At 33.5% G+C, this 21,328-nt stretch overlaps 1 long non-coding RNA gene across 1 annotated transcript in view; it reads left to right on the forward strand.

The window, feature by feature from the left end:
• Positions 1-276: 276 nt before the first annotated feature.
• LOC141571704 (uncharacterized) overlaps positions 277-21,328 on the forward strand; it is a 32,820-nt gene continuing 11,768 nt past the window's right edge. Inside the window, exon 1 of the long non-coding RNA XR_012496728.2 lies at positions 277-390. This is a non-coding gene — a long non-coding RNA (uncharacterized LOC141571704). The remainder of the gene's footprint in view (positions 391-21,328) is intronic.

A 21,328-nucleotide genomic window follows, 5' to 3' on the forward strand; every position in this document is an offset into this window, starting at 1 on the left:
GACCTGCCATATCAGATCAGTGGATATCACCCAGTCTGCTTTTAAATACTTACCTTTATCTTTTTAAATCATAAACTTTACTTGGTTATAGTTAGAAGCTGTTAATAAAGTTCATGAGCAATCCTCTTTACTCTTTTACGTCATTTATTTATTTAACAATTTTTTTTCGATCTGTTTGGATTGGGATTTCTGGAAAACAGACTTTGAGATGGAGATTTCTGTGTAAAAAGTGTTTGAGCAATCATCCCAGGTTCAGTACCTGTTGAGGAATGAAGGAAGTAAGATAGCATAGAGAGGAATTTGGCTGGAATGCAGTTGCAGCAATGGCCTCAGCTGATCCTATGCAGAGCTCTGGACTGTGATAGCCTTTCAACGTTGTCCTGAATTGAGGTAAAGCAGTAGGACCATTATATCATCAACTGAACAGGTCACTGGTCTGAGATGCGCGGGGGAAGGAGCCATTTCCTTGGGCAAAATGGCTCTCTTCAGCTGGCAGTGAGTCTTGGAGAGGAAATAGCTGAGCTGCATTGCCAGCACTCCCAGCATCTGGGGGGCGAGGACTTAGTCTGGGGCGGGGTTCTAGGGTCTGAGAGCTACACCGCAGCGTTCATCACAAGTATTACATTTGTGCCAGAACAGTTTTATGTACTTGGAATAATCAGTGGACAAAATTGACATAGATACCTGCCTTTATGGAGATTGAACTCTTATACACTTTTCATTTCCAATATAAATTGCCCCCAATTCAGTGCAATTTGCCTTGGATTTTTTTTTTTTTTTTTTTTTTTTATATTAACACCATAGCTTGCTTGCTTAATTAATTTGTTATATTTGTAGGGTATACCTTTTCTGTGTTTCCATTTTTACATTCTGGATTATTTGTTTGAAGACAGTTTTTAAAAAAGAAATATGAGATAGAATTTGATTGCATAAAAAGAATGTTCTATAACATTTATGAAATTTATATTTAAGCTTACATTTGTTTTATTATCAGACCGACAAAATGCATTAAGTAATTTATGATACGTTCCTTGCCCTTGTCTTTTCTCTCCATCTTGCCGTCTTTGATAAATTAATATCTATTGATAAACTTAGATTATTTTTGCACATTGTTAGGAACAGATATCTGATTTCAAGTAATTTTGCTTTAATACCATTTAGTAACCATATTTACAATTATTTAAATAGTGCTACATATTTCATAGTTCTATGAGCACCTCCTGTGTGCCAGCCATTGTGTCCCTACTGAGGAAAGGCCACTCAGCAAAAAGGACGCAATACTTACCTCCGTGGAATTTTCAGTCTAATTGATTTTATTGCATATTTCTGATCTTATTATATATTCAGTTTTATCTTTCTGATTTTCTAATTTTGACTTGCTCTTGGAACAGATGAATATTTTCCTGAGTAATTTTCTTTAAATTTCAAAATTCTTATACTTTTGGGAATCCTTCCTTGCTTTATATGCCAATAACATAACCAGCACATCATAACATTTTTGAATTACCATACGTTTCTTTACAATGCTCTCCAAACTTTCTTTTAGTACTTAGAGTTACAGAGGAAATGTCTCAGATTAACTTGGATTTGGCTTCTTCGTGAGTAAACTATATTGCTTCCTGCTAGAACACTTGCAAAATGTTCTTTTATACTTGAAATGATCCTTAAATATATTGTAGCCAACACACTGTTGACTAAGGAGAGGGTAGAGTGTACATCTATGGTTAACACTAAGGGGGCCATAAAAAAATCTTCCTTCGTTAATTTAACTTGCTTAGCCAAAAATGTGTTTTCCTCATTGGACAGATGTTTGTATCAAAATTAGAACAACTGTCCACACAGAATGGAATGTTTTGGACAGTCAGTTCTTTTTTTTTTTTTTTTTAATTTTTATTTATTTATTTATTTTTTTAATTAGTTTCAGGTGCACAAGACAAAGCAAAACTTAGACGTTTATCATTTGTATCCCTCACACTGTGTGAACCCCTCTCCCCCCATCCACTATCCCTCTGTACGTTCCCAAAACCTCTTAAGTAATTGTGTTGAATTAATGGCATTTATACTTTGTAAATAAGTAAATAACAACCTCATCAAATAAAACACTCTAAAAACCAAATTATTATGGAAACATTTGCACATGCATTAACTTAATAATTTGATCCATGAGACAACTTATCATTAATCATGTACTAGAATCAGAACATTTGGAGGCAGGATTTGCAATTACACTGATTGTTTGGAAGATCTCTTTAATTTAGAGTAGTTGGAAAACAAATTTGATTGATTGCATTTTTGCCCCCAGACCAATCTAATCATTCTTGAAATTCTGTTCTTTCTTCAAAATATCTTGTTTTTCTCAATCTGCTTCCTATTCTTCATTTCCCTTGTAACAGCTCGCAGTCAGGATCTGATTACCGTATACACAGACATTTGTCATAACTTTTACCCTTCTTCCTGACTCTCACTTATCTCCACTTGCACACTGCCAACAGATTAACTTTACTAGAAACATTTGTATTATATCCTGTCGTACTCAAAAGCCTACAATAACTTTCTCTTCCATTAATATAAATTCAAGTTTTTCTATCCTGATAGAATTTCTTTCTCTCTTTTGTTGATCTGATGCTGATAGACTAGTAAATCTCTTTCCAATAGAAGTAGTCCAGATTTTTCAAAACATTATTAATGTAATTAATCCAATTCTTCCCTTCTCCACTTTCTGCCTCCTGCAGTAATTCCTTCACTTTTTCTCAATGGGTGTTAAGCATTATTAGCTGGTTTAATTCCCTACTCATTGAAATATCTCCTTACTTGCTCGCTCTTCTCAGTTTCCTATTTGAGTGAGCTGACATTTCACCTCTTGCATCAAACTTTTCCTACGATTTATATGTGATTTACTTCCTTACCTACCTTCCCAAAATGCTTTCTTGCCAACAGACATAACTTGAGTATCACTTACCGAGTACTATATTAAATTATAATTACTTTTATAACTTTATTTTCACTCAAGCAGAGTAAGTTCCTTGTAGACAAGGACTATTGGTAATATTAGTTATATTTTCCAGTATTGAACATTGGACTTTATATACAATAATTTTCTCAATAAATATGTTTTATGGCATTATGCATTAATGTGATTCTCAAGTATATTTTATAAATATATAATTATTAGGAAAAGCAGTAGTTAAACTATTGTAAGGAAAGAGTGTAAATAGCATTGCACATTAAAGAGTAATATATTTTGAACAATTTTCCAATTATTGCTTCTGCATTTGTTGGCATAATTAATGTCAGCTGCTAAAAAACAAACAAACACACAAACAACCTCCTAAATTTTAGAGGTATTTAACAATATCATTTTATTTCTTTCATGCATTACATTTCAATGCAGTTATTCATAATCTGGGTTACAACTGGAATAGGGAGGGCTTTGCACCATGTAGTATTTCAGTGATTCGGAGTGGTGGATATTGCCATTTTCAGCACAAGATTTCTTACTTTTCCTTGGGAGTTGACTTGTAGTTGGTGGAAAAAGAAAAAGAATGGGGAAACAAAACCTGAAGGAAATTTTTATGGGTCAAGTCTAGAAGTGATGTGTAGAAATTCTGCTCACGTACAAACGCCAGGCTCAGTCACATGTCTATACCTAATTGCAGTGGGTCTGGGAAATATAGTCCCTTCCTGGGCATTCACTTCCAGAAGAAAAATGCACTTAAGTAATTGAATCTGCAGTTTTGACAGATAAATATTTTCTCTGGTATAGCATCCATCCAGAATTTATATTAAAATAATACATATTTAAATATCTGGGAATAATGAACTATTCCAATATTAGGATTTTTTTTAACAAGTCAGAGAAGCAAATACATTAACCTTGTATTAAGGTAAATGCATTCTTCTGTTTTTTTGTTTTTGCAAAGCAAAACAAAATAAAAACAACAACAACAAAAAAACGGAGAGTACTGTTTTTTTCTTTAGCAGTTTCTCAAGTTACTACCTTATTATAGACCTTTGAATTATGAGAAAGGATTTAAAATCTTTTATATGGCAAGAAGTATGCAATTAAGAGTATATTTAACCCGTTCACAAGTTTAAAATAGAATGGAGCTGTTTTGTGAACTTTACTAAAATAGATTTAGTTTCAAGTGTATTTGGTTATTAAAAGATATATATATAAAATGCATAAACTGCCACCTGTGTTTAGCCCAGCTCTCTAGGAATCAGACCCAATGCTCTGCAAATAGCCAACTCCTCTCTATACTCAGTGGGTTCTCATTCCTTAGCTCCTCAGGAAATTACTTTCCTCTTCTAAATGGCTTCGTAATCTCTGCTAAACATAAAATTGTACATGAGTTCTTTAGCAAAGGAAGTTAAAGTACAAATGGAACTAACTCCTAAGACATACTCAATTTGCTTTTATAAAGGTGACTTGATATACTTGGCAAAAAAAGTGAGATAAACTTTACTTTTTTAGGCTTGTGACTAATCAAAGCTCACTAAGTGCATAGCTTCGTGCTACAACAAAGGAAGCATGCTGTTTAACATGCAACACTGTCTTCAACAATTAGAAATAGCTGATGACCTGTAAAGTCTTGGTATTTACAAATGACAATAAACATAAGTGTACCTTATTTGAACCTTCCAAATAACTGAGATGCTCAGATCTTAGATTGACACTTTTTGGGAAGAAGTCTAAATTAAATTGAAGAGGATTAGATGAGGTAGGTTTGACTGGAGTTTGTAGTCAGAAGAAAAATGAATAATATTTAAGATCTTGAAACAATGCATATTAAATGCTGACCTGTAACATGCTGAGAGCTCTAAAAGATTTATTATTGAGTTAAAGGCTGAATAAAGCAATTTTACTTCAAATCTTTATATATAAAAAAAATCTGTTTATATTTACAACTCTATAGGGTCAGGTACATTGTTTAAATCCTGGCTTTATAAATTATAGGCTGTGTGTGTTTAAACAATTTACCTAAATTTTCTGTGCCTCAGTTTCCTAATCTAGAAAATAGGAATGAAATTTGTATTACATATAGATTAACTATGCAAATGAAATGAATTCAAATACATAGAGTACTTAGACCTGTTTCATAATATGTATGCTATAAATGTTAACTGACACTGGTTCTATGGTAAATTTTCCATAATTTAGAACATACTTCATTCAAATTTCCTGGACAGGGAACTAACAGCCCTCCTTTTTGACTGGAATTTGTGTTCCCTTCTCTTTAATTTACAGGTGTTGACTCCCAACAGTGATGTCAATAATTTGGCACACACCCAATTGCATGCCTGCTTCCATCACTACTCCCAAGTCTGTTTCCTTTAAAAATATAATCAGAAATAAAATATTCTAGCTTAAGTCTGAAATGGTATTTTGAAAGGATATTTAAAAAGGATAGTTAATGGAGTAATCTTTTGCCATGTGTACTGATCGAGTACAGAGTCAGCCTTGTTGAGAGCGAAGACTGCTGTGGTTATTCAGGGAGAATAGACAAGGAAAGCAAGAGAAGAAATTCCCTGAAATTTTAAGGAGGATTAATGTACTGGTTCCTATCTAATATGTGAAGTTAGGATGCATATTTTTCCTCATTTTTTCTCCACGTAATATGACTTGAAGAATAGGTTCCTGCAATATGCAAAATAAGAGCTCTAACTATGTTACATCATCCAATAAGGGTAGAAACGTGGGTTAAATAAAGGTATAAATGTTTTTGTCTGAGCATTTAGTAATCTAACATATTTTACAAATCTCAAAAAAAAAAAAAAAGAATTAGCTTTGCTGCTTATCCCAAACATAATTGTCCATGGAATTGTATTTTCCCCTTTAAAGAGTATCTCCAAAGGGATAATGGTCCTTGGCATGACTTTGGTTACCATTGCTATATAAAGAATGTATGTGTGAAATTTCTCTTTGACATAATTGAGAGAGCTATGTTAACAGTACTAGATAGACCAAGTCTTAGAATGTCTGCCATGCCTTCTGGGAAGATCTAACTCCAACCCATCCTTTGATGCCTAAGCAATAATGTGTTGTGCCTCAAGATTCCAGCAAAAGGGCTGTCAAATCATAGATGGTTTAGTGTTGCAGTGATACACTGTCTAGCAGGCTCTAAGAAATAAGTGTTTTTAAATGGCATCCACTCTTTCTGGAATTTGAATTAGAAAGAACAGACTTAATTATTGTAAACTAGGAGAGTCAAAGCTGAAGATACCTTGGGAACGAGTTCAGTCATTGGATTACTACATGTTGAAGTCTGCAACTACTGGCTTTTCTCCTTAGTCCTTCCCCCTTGGATTTGCCTACCCTTCCTCAGTGGTAAGTTTCTAGCAGCCATGTTTTACTGGTAAGCCCTGCTCTGTGGCCATATTTACAATTGGTCACTTTCTCCTGAAATAGAATTAGAATTAAGAGAAAGGCAGGTTCTTCATATTATTACATTGTAAATGTGGGCTTAAGAATTTTGGATGGACGTGTTTCATCATATAGAAAAGGGAACAGAGAAAATTGTTCTATAGAGAAGGACATTTTTAAAAAAATATGCAATGAGAAACACAGATGAATGTTCAAAGCAAAATACTCCTAGTTCACTTCTTGAAAACTACCTGCAAATCTGCCCTTAGGGGTTTTACCAGGGTATACCTTTAATATCCCGCACCCCCTTAAAATTAAGCTGTCTTTAGTTGGCTTTTCTTATACGCATTCAGAAATCCTAATATAAAAATCACAATTTGCAGGAAGCATAGGCTTTAAATAAGAAAAACTAGGAGATAAACACCAGAAAGAAATAGAAAGTTATCAGCATTATAATGGAGAGCTTGCACCCAGAAGCAGAAATGCTACGATAAATCCTATGGAACCAAAGAGAAACAATGACTGATCCTGAGCACTGCTTCATTTTATCCTATTTTTAATCATAATTCCAGTCCACAGATTTTCTTAAAATGCTTGCCACCCTTTTCTTGAGCCAATTTCAGGAGGAAACTCTTTTACCTAATGCAAATAGATTAAAAAGTTATCGACTACAGGATATTTAAACAGAAGGAAAGCTTTCTCAAGTGCATTAATGCTCTTACATTTGCCTGAGTGGATCAATCAAATTGGATATATAAACCACAATAGCATGCATGCCTAATTAGCAATCTTGAAGTGAATATTATACTCACACATTTTCCAGGAAAAGCGTATCACAATACGTGAAGACATTTGTATAAGAAGAAACATCTCCAGATTAAGATAAAAGAAACATAAAACGTGTTATTTCAAATTTTGTTCATGAGGGTTTCATTTTATGTACATATGTGCTTCCTAGTTAATGTGTGAATAATACTATTAACTTCCTTCTGATATTAGAAAAGGATATAGAACAGAATTTTTCATAGGAATCCGAATTCCTCTAACAAGAATCTATATTAATGAATAAGTAAAAAGTAGAAATTTTGAATTAGTGTATCTTTTCCTTCCACAGAAGTTTAGCATTTTAAAATGTTAGTTATCAGAAAAGAATAATGTTTGTGTCTGAGGGCACAGACAATTGTATTAAAACACAGAGCTAATTAGATTTCTAATTGCTGCGGTATCTCTTTCTTTTCCTCTCTCTAAGTCTGTTTCCCCCTCCATTATCAGTTTAAAGTTTGCCAAGGAGGAAACAATTAGAACTTTTTGAAATAATGGATACACATTTAGGCTGGACTTGTCTGGGTTCAAGGTTTTATTCCAAATGTTTAAAATTGTTTTATTGAAGCATAACACACACACACACACACACACACACACACAATTGTTGGTATACAACTTGTTGTTTTTTGCAAATTGAGCATACATGTAATGACAACCTAGATCATAAGTAGAATATTAACTCCTCTAACCCTCTAACCCTCCTACTGACCTCTTTTAGACACAATTTGCCCCACTCCCCACAGTTAAACACAATTTGCCACACTCCCTGTGTAAACATCGTAGGTTAGTTTTGTCCGGTTTGTTGTTATATAAATGCAGCCATATAGTACATACTTCTTAGTGTCTGGCTTATTTCCCTCAATAATATGTTTGTCCCGGTCATCCACGTTCTTGCATGTAGTTGGAGCTTGTTCATTCTCATTACAAGTACACATGATGCAACTATTGTCCATCATGTGAATATTCTATAATTTATCCATCTACTCCTGATGACCATCTCTTTTACTCAGGTTTTAAATCTATGTGCCTGTGAATACATTTTCATTATTTTCACATAAGCTAGAATCTTATGTTTCAGCTCTAGATAGATCTTTTCAAACATTTTGAGTAGCTAAACAATTCAGTACCACCTTGTAGGATGCCAATCAGATCTGGTGCTGATTATATATATCAATGCATGTAGTTCAGGACCAACTCACCAACCACTTCACTATGGCTGCCTTTTTTCAAACTCTTTCTTAAACAACAACAACAAACAAACAAACAATCATCTGGAATTAAAGGTTTGATCTGAAAACTGTTGATTTTGCATTTGAAAATTGCTGGGTAATGTTTCTTTATCCAGAGATTTTGACTTTCTTCCTCTTTCAAAAACAGTTTTCTCTTGCTTTCTGGGATTGAACATTTCATCCAACTTGAGTGTGTGTCTCTTGGAATGATTCCTTAGCAATGAGATAGTCTCCTCATTACTCCCTGTATCTTCACAGGCTGCACTCCTACTCCAGTGCTCACTTCTGGCCAGTGAATACTGGGCACTTTAAGTTGCTACCACCTCTGCACTGGAACTTGTGAGAAGAAAATTTGGTTAAGGCCCCTTACCCTACTACCCTGTTTCTCCAGGCAACTCCAACAACAAATGAAGTTTTTCTACCAGCAACAGGTAGGTCAATTTCAGAGAGAAATCCCGAAGTACACAGGAAACATAATTTGAAGAAGAAAGGCTAGATACAAAGGAGTTAGGGAAGTAGGGTCTAATTCCGACTACTTGGGATTGAAACCACAGTCAACCTTGGGTAAGTAATTTTACCGCAGTGTGCCTCAGATTCCCCCGACTGCAATTCCAGTTTAACAGGAAAATGCAACTGAAGGTTAATCCTTCATCAAGAGAGGTTTCTTCCCTACTATTGAGACATGCCAATCCTCAGTTTCCTGTCTTCTTCCTTGTTGAAACCTCCTTGCTTCATAAGTTCTTTTCCTGAAAATGTTTACCCTATAGAAAAACAACACAACTTTCAACTAAATACAACCTTACCTGTAAGGAAGGGCTCACTTGCTGGATCCATTCGAGCACCCTGATATCTTGTGCATTTGTGATTCATCCAGTCGGAAAGACTGTTTTTTTAGAAACCACCTGGAGAGCCAGTGATGAGTAATGCCAGGGAGGGCCGTATGGTATCCAGGTGCCTGAGATTGAGTCTTGGGTCAATGATCGAGTGATAGATATCTTGTTGAACTTCATTGTTGGAAGTACCATTAGTATGTACTTTACTTGAATTGATTTTGTAAATGGTTGCTCTTCTATTAAATTAAGCATGTGCAGTTCACAAACAAGCATTACTTTTGGCATAGTTGTATATTTTAAATCCAGTTAGAAAAGGGAATATTTCCTTTTTCAAAAAAGTGATCCATACTTTCCATTGAGGTAAGCAATCCTAATTCATTGGAAAAAATACTGTATTGTCTGTTTGGCTTAAGGTACAGGTATCTATCATAATAATGAAAGTACCAAGTATGCCTCCTTTTGTTTCTCCAGATGGAGTATTAGACTTTATTTTTAAAGTTCTGCAGTCTTCTTTGGTTGCCAATTCTTCTTATTGCATTTTAAACCATATTAATAATCTCACATTTTCTAATATTTCAGATATCAGTGACTTAAATATACATGAAATTTAGAAGATGTTGATTATATCATGTAACTTTTTTTATTTTAATCTACTCTGGCCATGAACAATGTTGGTCCTCAATACCCAGTGGCTGATTGACCAATTCATTAATTTTTTTTTCACTAACTAGTGAAACCCTGCATCAAAATACACAAATTTCTCTTACTTGCATGATTTTTAAAAATAGAAGAGGATCAATAATAAAGCTACTTTTTAAATTATATAAAGTGATAAGTATGCAACTTAAATCTTTTTATTCTAGTATTAATCTCACTTGTTGGTATTAGATGGAAACATACACAAATAAGTTATCTCCTTTCATGCATTCAGTAATCTCCCCTCTGGATCAGGAAATAGAAATATTTTTACAGAGCAAATATTTCCTAAGCAACAAACACTTATTTTTAAAACATCTACTCTGAGCTATTCACTGCGGTGGTTGCAGAAGTATAGAAAGATTAAAAGGCTATATTCCTGACGTCAACGACATGGGATATAGATTGAGGAGAAATAACCAGTTTAATTAATTAAGTGAATCTACATGATGTCAGTCTGGTCAATAAGAACATCTGTATTTGTTAGAAGAGCAGGGAAATCTCACAGCATAGGTGGACCTTTAATTGAAAATTGAGGGATGAAGCATGATTTGGCAGGTGAACTGGTGGAGAGTACATTCCAGGCAGAGATAAAATAATATAGGAAGGTACAGGGGCATGAGAAAACATGGTATCTCAAGGGACGACATGAAATTCATTAGCACTAGTCAATGTTATTCAAGATGTGATCCCATGATGCTTGTTATACAGCTTCCTGGGTTTATAGAATGAAAGAGTAATTTCTGGTGAGAGTGTGAAAGTGAAATTTGGCTTCATTGTTAGTCTATATTATCCACTGTAATATTTGGAAAGTACACTATTTGAGGTTATAAGTACATTACCTGTATAAAATTGATTGAAAAATACTAGAGTCTTATTTGCCCAGTCAACTTTGTGCTTATGCTCTATCAGATTTGTGGTAGGAAAAGGGATTATTGGGAGTGTACAGGCACCCCAATCTGGGAAAAAAATAAAATGAGCTTGGTTCCAGACCTGTGAGTTAAGTAGTTTGTGAAGGTAATTGTCAGGACCCAGTTCAATCTGCTGGTGATAACCAAATGGCCAGAGAACATTCCCCGGAGAACATTCTTCATTGCAGGGGCTGGCGGTGAGGCCATAATATCATGAATATGTGAGCACCTAATATACTTACCCCATTACAATGGGCTATATTTTGTGCAGCAAATCTAATGCCAAGACCCATAGTTCAGATGATAGATCCCTAGTATGATAATAGATATATATCCAGTTAACTGTACTATATATCTGCTAGCTTCCAAACTATATCTCAATTCCTTGGACACCAATGAGATAATGTCTTCTTTAAGTGTCTTTTAAAACCTTCCACTATTTTAGGTTGACTATGTGATTTTTGGTTACTTGCCATTTAAAGTATCCAACACAATCAATATAGTCAAGTTTCATTGATGAAAAGTGCGATGATGTTTCTGCAACTGGGTCTTGCCTCGATGTAGGGTGGCAGAGTAGAATAAGAATAGTTATGGCACCATATTCATTTAAGAAATAAAAAGTCTAAGGTTTTATGGAGTTATGTGAATTATCCACAAAATTTGGAATATGCAATAGTAGGACAAGAGCATAAACCCATTTCCTAGTTCCCTCAGTCATTGTATTATATCAGCCGTCCTCTTTCAAGTTTCTGTTATTTGTGTTGTTATTGTTGTTATTATTATTATTATTATTGCATTTATGGAGATTTGTCATGTTTCAGGATCAGTACTTTACTGCTTTGCATACTTTACTTCAATGGTAACAACAAAATCTTGAGGAAAAATGGTTATTGGATTTTTACTTTTTTAGATTCTATACCACATGCTTGTTGAAAGTAAGTTAAAATATTTACAGTTTTAGCTTTCTGTTCAAAATCAATTCTTTCTCATTACTTTCCATGTTTTTCCCCAACTAATAAGGATGCTTTAGAAAAATTTTTCAAAGATTGTGATAATTTGCTCATATATGACAGGATATTTTGGCAAATATACTTTTACCTCATTAGACATTCTTTTGAGTCACATTAGGCATCATGAGTACAAAACTGCATCGATGATATGACTTTAATACCCCCTTTCTTGAAGGTAATGACAGTAGTAATCCATCACTTACTCTCACTTGCCACCCTTAGCAACTTAATTTCCTATTCTAACTTGGACTGGTTTAATTTCTTTCTTCATTGATCTTTTGTTCTTAAAGAAAATGGATTTAACTTCACTGTGAGACAGATTTTATACATTTCAATTGTTGTTTATTAACTATTTTACAATTTTAACCTTTTTCCATTCTGAACTCAAAATAAGCTCTTATACTTTTGTCTTTTTATTTACATAGAACTCTTTATTTTATTTAATTTTACTTCTCCACTTTTATAGTTAAGCCAGTATCCAGTATATATATACACAAATATGATAACACACATGCAGATTATGCTATAGTTTTCTCATGCATCTTAAGTCTTATTGAAAGAAACAGCTTTTTCCTTTTACATTGAAACACCTTTTTATTCTTTTCTGTGTATATGCTCAATTTATCAACACTTGATTTTGTCTTCCAAGTTGACCTTTCTAAAGTTACAAGATTTGTGTTGGTGCTAACTAGTTTACAGTTTTGATTTCTAGATTACTGTATGTCAAATTCAATCATAATGCTGTCAGCTGATTGAATGACTCAACTCCATTTATCTACTTCACTGATTTTTCCTTCATTTTAGTTTAAGTTATACCCTGTACGGGATTTGACAGACTAATTCTAGAAGTAAGATTTCCCTAAACCATTATTTTTGTGTCTGTTTCAAGATGTTCCTCAAATGGTTTTAAATTATCATTCAGATAATTTTTATTACTTATAATTTTTGTTTTATATTTTTTCTTGCTTTAATTGTATAAAAATTGTTGGGAGAAAAATAGAAATTATTTGGTAAATCTGTTAATATATTTTAAATCCTCATCTGACACATTGGTGTTTAGGAAAGTGATTTTGGAAGTTGTTGAAGAGAAATTTGTGGATTTTTCTATGAAATTGCATTTGCTTTTATGTAACAAATATTAAGGAAACAGAGTCATACATTTATTGTATTACATATATATTTTAAATGGTATTATCCAATGGTATCTACTACTAAATTATGAAGAAATTTTTCCAAAAGAATCACAGCAGGTAGCATAATTTCTCCCTCATTAAATCATCATTAGAATTTTGAGAAAATAGAGGAAAATACCTGAATTAATGGCTCTTTAGAATGTGAGTGTGTGTGTGTGTGTGTGTGTGTGTGTGTGGTGTGTGAAGAAGTGGGTATGCAGCAAGCTTTGGTGTTCTATTGCTTCTGTGTTAGTTACCTTGTCCCGAACAGGTAGACTACTACACCTTGCTCAGAGGATGTGTAACTTAAGGAATGTTAGTACAGTCATTGTTTATAACCTTAGGCTTTGAACTTAAGGAAAGCTCAAAATGGCAATGTAGAAGTAGATTCTGGTCCATTGGCAGACACTAGAAGCACCAGAGAGAAGGTAGAGTAGAACTAAATTCTATTTGTTATAGGTGCAGAATTAAGCAAGGTAGAAATTCCCAATTTATTTTGCTTTCCACGGGTAACTCAATAAGAAGTGGTAGGTGGGAGATCCCTGAATTGGATCAAGGAAACTCAACATTGCACTAGAAAAGTGAAATATTACCCAGGAACTAGCATTACCAAAAGAGAGAGAGAAAGAGTACATGCGTGTTTATGTGTGTGTGATCATATGCTGAGTTAGAGTCTAACACACTGACAAACCTGAAAGGAGGCTTATAATTCTCAGTACCCAGGCATGTAAGCATGATCAGATGCTCAGTGTGTTCAGATGCTCAGTCAATCGTATGCTCCTGTTCAGAGGAATATAGACAAAAATAAAAGGTAAGAGGTTTTTGCCATATCAGTGGCAATAGAAGTGAGAGTCCAGCAGCCTAGCAGCTTATGTTTGACGGTGAAGGTGCCCGTGGTGGTGGTGGCCGCATTATAACTGCACTGATCCTGCGTTACGATCTGTTGTATTCTAAACTGCCCAGAACTCCTAGCCATTTTCTTCAGCCCTTTTGTTGGTTCTGTGAACTACCCAGTGCCTTGTAATAAATCCCTTTCTACTTGGATAGCCAGAGTTGATTATGGTTGCCTTCCAATCAAAAAGTTCTGACTAGTAATCCTATTACTCTTCTCCTTAAACATGTGAATATAATAACTTCTGAATGCTCCTCTCTTCTCTCTCATGGGGTGGCTTGGCTATCTTATTTCAATCCCTGTCTTGCTGTTTTAATTGCCTGTGCCAGATGCTCTAATTATACAGCATATCTGTTTTGTTCTGTGTGTGTGTGTGTGTGTGTGTGTGTGTGTGTGTGTGTGTGTCTGTGTGTGTCTGTGTATTTGGAATGTACACTATTTGGGGTTATACATACATTATCTGCATACATTTGATTGAAAAATACTTGAGTCTTATATGCCTAGCCAACTTTGTGCTTATTCTTTATCAGATTTGTGGTAGGAAAACGGATTATTGGTAGTGTACAGGCACCCCAATCTGGGAAAAAAATAAAATGAGCTTGGTTCCAGATCTGTGAGTTAAGTAGTTTGTGATGGTAATTGTCAGGACCCAGTTCAATCTGCTGGTGATAACCAAATGGCCAGAGAACATTCCCCGGAGAACATTCTTCATTGCAGGGACTGGCGGTGAGGCCATAATATCATGAATATGTGAGCACTCAATATACTTACCCCATTACGATGGGCTATATTTTGTGCAGCAAATCTAATGCCAAGACCCATAGTTCAGATGATAGATCCCTAGTATGATAATAGATATATATCCAGTTAACTGTACTATATATCTGCTAGCTTCCAAACTATATCTCAATTCCTTGGACACCAATGAGATAATGTCTTCTTTAAGTGTCTTTTAAAACCTTCCACTATTTTAGGTTGACTATGTGATTTTTGGTTACTTGCCATTTAAAGTATCCAACACAATCAATATAGTCAAGTTTCATTGACAAAAAGTGGGATGATGTTTCTGCAACTGGGTCTTGCCTCGATGTTGGGTGGCAGAGTAGAATAAGAATAGCTATGCCACCATACTCATTTAAGAAATACAAAATCTAAGGTGTTACGGAGTTATGTGAATTTTCTACAAACTTTGGAATATGCAATAATAGGGCAAGAGCATAAACTCATTTCCTAGTTCCCTCAGTCTAAGGAATATATGTATATATGTATATATGTATATGTATATGTATATAAGGAATATATATATATATATATATATATATATACACATTCATCATATGTCTAAGGGGTGGCCAGTAAGATATGAATAGAGTGATGTGTACAACATCTTGTTCCTCCCCGTAATATGGAAGGACTGCCTTCACTCCATCTCACCCTTTTTCCCACTTGTATGCATGTATGGTAATGAGTGATCTTGAAAATATGTGCGTGCCTAGCATACTAGGGATAACAAGGCAGCAAGTGCAGCTAGCCTAGGCCCTGTTGACTTAGCAGAACAAAGTTCCTGTACATACTCAACTTTTTAATCTCTTTGAGTTAGAAGGATACATAATAAGTGATACACCGCCTCACCAATATTTACTTCACCACCACTCAGCTCTGATACAGACTTTTGACCCTCCTCTCTGGGTTAAATGCCATTTCTGGGCATTAGTATATATTTTTTGTGTGTTTTTGTTTAATACTACATTTTAGACAATAAGGCTCTAAATGGAAGAGGTGTACAATTTGTACGGTTTCAAGAATGGCACAGGAGCTAAAAAGTTATGACAAATATACATGTATGTCTGACATTATTTACTCCCACCAATATCAACTATATATTTTGACATATCCTAAGTATTTAAGCTCCTAGGATGAGCAGCATGGTAATTATAATGAGAGAAATCTAAATCTCTGTGCAAGTAGAGGATGTGGACCAATGATGATTCAAATAGAATCCTAACTAGCTAAGAATTACCAATACTGTCTTCTTAGGACCATTAATAGATACTTCCCCCAGATGACATATGTTCTGTCCTAAGCTTTTGATCAGATTATTAACCAGAACCATCTCCAGACTGAAGAGGTTTAGTGCTTGATTATAAAACCCAATCATTATTACAATAATCTGGTGCTGGTGATTTTTTTAATATTATGTACATACACTTCAGTGGTGTGGCTATGTGCATGCAGATGGAGGAGATGGTATACAAAAATATTTGCATTCTAGAAATGAAAAATCACTTTTTAATAAGAGGCAATCTTATTTAATCTAGGTAAGAAGATTTCCTGACTACTTAAAGATTGTTATCTAATGAACATTTAAAAATAAAAAGCTCTGACAGTTTTAAAAAAAAATCCATATTTATTTTGGTGACAGTCTCTAATGAAATTTGAATGTGGCAGAGAGTTTAATTTTTTAGGATAATGGTTAGCATGGATAAGTCATAATAAGTTTAACAATTCAGGGCTCAAAGCTATTAAATAATTGCAACTGGATTGCCAATTGACTTTACTCAAATCTAAAAGGGACCTTTAATGTACCTAATATTTTGCTGAAACATAATTCAGTCTCAATGACTTTGAAAGGGACATTAATAGTTTTCTGAAAATATAACCTTGGAAATTAAATCCATTATATATTTCCAAGATTATGGATGAAACTACTCTGTCAAATAAGTCATTACATTAGCATAATGAGGTATGAGGGGAGATAATAAGTGAGAAACAGCACATAAAATGTACTTTGTACCACAATTTGCTTACATTTAACCAAAATGACCTTTAAAAGCAGAGCTGAAGGGTCAGGTTTATCATCACTTTTCCAGCCTTCAAGTAATATATTTCTATTTAGCAGGACAATTTGCTGAAAATTGCTGTAGTAAGAATTACGCTTGGTCCAGCTCACTACGTGCAAAACATAGGGTTTGAGAGGGAGCGACTTCCCAGAACAGCAGTTAGCCAGCCAGCACTTCCCTGAAGCAAAACACCTGAAGTGTACACGGCTATCACTTCCCTCAAAAAAAAAGTGAGCCAATCAAAAAGCAGACAAGTCATTAAAAACATATTCTGGAGCAACTGTTTGTCGACAAAGAAAATAAAAAAGCATTAAAATGCTAAAGAAGTTGCATGGTATGACTATGTCACACTGAGGCTGGCAAGTGTCCACTTGCATGGTCATCCAGCTTTGGATGTGATTTTTAAGTGTTTGCCCAAAAAAGAATGTATGCAAAATCACATGAAAAAGTATTTGATGGAAAGTAATGGATTAAAACTTTCAGGTGTATTTCTTTCTTTCTTGCATTCAAAGAGAGTATTTTCCCTAACTGCCTGAATATCCTTTGACTTGAGAAATTTTCTTCAGCTCAAAGATAGCAGAGTATCTGAACCACAGCAGGCACAAGTAAATATTTGTTGAGAGAATATTAAATGTGTGAGTACTGCTTAACTTGAAATGCAGGCATCCATGTTCAAACATGGCATTGGTTAAACAAATGATTGACAGGGTTCTCTTGGACAATGATTTAAGATTCTTTTTAACGTTTCTTCATTTGACAAAAATGGTGTTAGGAGTGTCTTCTTCTCTTTGGTAGCTCTGATGTGATATGCTTGTCAAAACATCGTTTTATTTTTTATTTTTTTGGTGGTGTCAGTGACTTTTAAAGGAGGACAAAATTGAAACTGATTCAGCACACCATAATGGTGTTGATGATAGGGATAAAAGAGGTCCAGTGAAGCTGTTCCCCTTCACCTTTACTGGGAGACTTTTTCAGCTAAGAGCTAGTCACTATGGGAAACAATGTTATCGAAGTCCACTGAGAGCTCATAGTCAGGGACGTAGGACCCACATTGTTCATAGACTGTGCCTGTATGTGGTGGGGTATTCACTTTTTTATTTAATTTGTTCTGGAATTCAGCATTCATCCTGAGGAGGTAGATTAAAGGAGCTAAATGCAAACTTTAAAAATACAGTACAAACTGGGTAACATACAAGTACCTCGGATCTAATTGTAAATATAATTTAAAGGAGTTGTCACTAGACACCACTCTTTTCACTAGGTAGTTTAAGTCAGCAGGTTGAGTGGCTTCAAATAAATAAGATGTAATAAAATCAAAGTGATGATTCCATAAGCTATAAAACATTGCTGTTTATATTCTACAATAAACAATAATGATAAAATGAAATAATACAAAGAGTAAGATTTTAAATTATATGAAAACTTAATCTGCCTTCTGTCTCTTAAGTGGTGGTGCTTAACTGTGGCATCACACCCCTTTGTGGGTTTGATCAAATAATGCTGCAATGATTAAGTTATTGAACTGTATAAATAGTTTTTTGTTTTGTTTTGTTTTGTTTTGTTTTTTAGTTTAGAATACTTTTAAGGTGATGCATATAATAATCCCTCTTGTTCTCATGCACATTTTTATGAATTTTCTTTGCTGGGTAAAGAAGAGCGAGAGAACAAGAGAATGATATAAACTGATCCTTTTTACTTCTTCAACATCTTGTAATCTGGTGAATTCATAGGACTGTTTTATTCATGTGTGTAAATATTTGATATATGTATTATAATAGAAAAAAGGTTTAAGGACTTTCTGATGCTTTACATACCTGTTGTCTCTATGCTATTATGTTCACTCAAGAAGTGGACTATGCCAAGTTCAATTTGGAACTCACTGACGAGTCAGGTTAAGGTTTATTAGTTTCTTTATCTTTGTGTTTTATTACTCCTGCTATTACTACCTTTCTTTTTGAACACTGCTAGCCTTTTGTTTTGATGAATCTGTTATGAGCCTGAATCATAGCACTCATTGCATTTTATCATAACACTCATTGCATTTTAATGACTATTTTGTTAATTACTATTACACAAAATACGAATGTTAAAAATTAACCTGATGCTTTTAAAAATATTATTTGCTCTATTCTAGAGTCTGTCCTAGTGTTTTCAACCACTTTTTAAAGCAGTGTAATGATCATATGGTGTAAATAAAATTATACTAGAATTTGGTTTGAAAGATCTGAGACTCAGATTTATCTGAGGTCACAAAAAACTAACAGACTTGGTATTGAAATTCATTTCTTTGTGTATTATGGAGGTCAAGCTTTTTCAACAACTGCAATTCCAGGACTAAAACATCTTTTGAACTTTTCTGATTACTTCTTTAAAACTATGAAACCAAAAGTATGAATCTTGAGCATTTTCTGTTCATTAAGAGTAAGCAAAAGCAGGCAGAAAGTTGGGGGTTACCATAGTGTCACGTGTCCCTTCTTTTCTAATATACCAGTAAGATCTCATGTGATCTCCTGCATTATCTGGCAGACCCAAAATGTGTTATTAATAATAGAGATTCATTTTATTTTTTTTTTAAGCCTGGTAGAATGTGCCACATTTTTGACTGACTTTAACTGATAATTATTAACCACCTAAAAATGTTTAGTTATTTTTTCTCAATAAATATATTAAACTGAACATTATTCAATCTTGTATTATAGAACACTTCAAAATAAAAGATTCCTTTCCTAACTCATTTTCACCTGCAATCAAGTATTTTACCTAACAATATAGAATTGTACTAAGAAATAAAGTAGGTCCACACTCTTCAAAAAAATCTATGAGCAGAACTAAAATTATATATCTACTAACTCCTTCATTGATATTAAGCTGATCCAACATTATACCTCTATTGGTTCTTTGAGGATATTATGTCCTTGAAATAAAAAAAATAAAAAAAATCATAAAAATATCAATGGAAATCTTAAAATAATTTTATAGTATTTTCTTTTTATTACCCTAAAGATACAGATTTAGTAAGGGTTTACTTATTGGCATAAAAGAGCAGTGGTGGAAAAAAGCAGTTTAGAAAGTCCTCAAAATAAATCTGAGCAAATTCTGAACAAACTGTAGCTAACCTATTTAAAAATATTTTACTTTTAGAAATCTGGAGACATTTTAATAAAATATAAAAAGCTGAGTGCTTACATTTTAAGAATTTCTTGACTTTATTTCCATAATTTGTCAAATTAAGTCAACAAATTTAAATTTTTCTTTATATATGGATATGTCGAAATATGAATTATCCAATTTTTACGTAAATGGTAGACAATAAATATGATCACCTAAATCTCTAAGGTCAAATTCATTGATTTAAGTTCTCTTATGAAAGAAGGATTTTTTTAGATTAATCTTACAATTTCTTTTTTATTTTATATGTTTTTATTACAAGTAGAGAAAATTCAGAACAGATATATTCAGAAAAGAAACAGTATTATGACATCCAGACTAATTGCCTGAAAGTTCTACTACTGCATTCAGTATTCTTCAACTTTAAACAAACAAACAAACAAACAAATAAATAAATAAATAAAATAAAACAAAACAAAACCAGAGCTCATTAAAAAAAAAGTGAAAATCTCTTGCTTCTTATATGTAGATCCTCCATAAGAGGAATTATAGTAGAAAATTATCTAATGTTTTCCTTGTCTTAGTAAACAAAGTTTATTTTAACAAACACCATATATTTAAAACTTTACAAAATGAGATTAAAAATTATAAATTAAAATTTGTCATTTAATTATCTTTTTATTTGCTTATAACAATATAACAAAAAAGCAGGGGAAATAACAGGAAAATAGTCAATAATTTGGAAATTAAACAGCGCACTTCTACATAACCCATATGGTTAAAGAGAAAAATCTCAAGGGAAATAAAACATTTTGAACAAAACAAAAATGAAAATGCAACTATCAAAATTTGTGCAAAACAACTAAAACAATGCATAAAGGGAAATGTATAGTATTGACTGCTTACATTATAAGAGAAGATTTCAAATCAATAATCTAAGCTTCTACTTAGATTAAAGGAGAAAAAGAAGAAAAACATAAATTCAAATTAAACAGAGGAGAGGAAATAATACAGAGATCAATAAAATTTAAAACAGACTTATTCCTATATTAATGAAAAAGCAATGAAACCAAAAGCTGCTGTTTTGAAAATATCAATATAATTGATAAACCTATAGCAAGATTAACAAAGAAAAAAATGAAGACACAAATCACCAATATCAGCAATGACAGGAGTGCCACAATAGATTGTGAATATATTTAAAGGGTTATAGGGACTATGTATGACTCTGGGCATATGCGTTTGGCAACTCAGATGAACTGGGTCTATTTCTTGTCAAGTATAATTGAATAAAACTCACCCAAAATAAAACAAAAGTTCTATAACTATTAGAGAAAAGTAATTTGTAAAATATTCCTAAAACTAAATCACCAATCAGATGGTTTAACCAGCAAAATCAACCAACTACTTAAAGAAGACACCGTTTCTACACAGCATCATTATTTACT

Source organism: Rhinolophus sinicus, chromosome 2 (genome assembly GCF_057876585.1).
Source record: "Rhinolophus sinicus isolate RSI-liver-muscle chromosome 2, RSI-T2T, whole genome shotgun sequence".
NCBI lineage: Eukaryota > Metazoa > Chordata > Mammalia > Chiroptera > Rhinolophidae > Rhinolophus > Rhinolophus sinicus.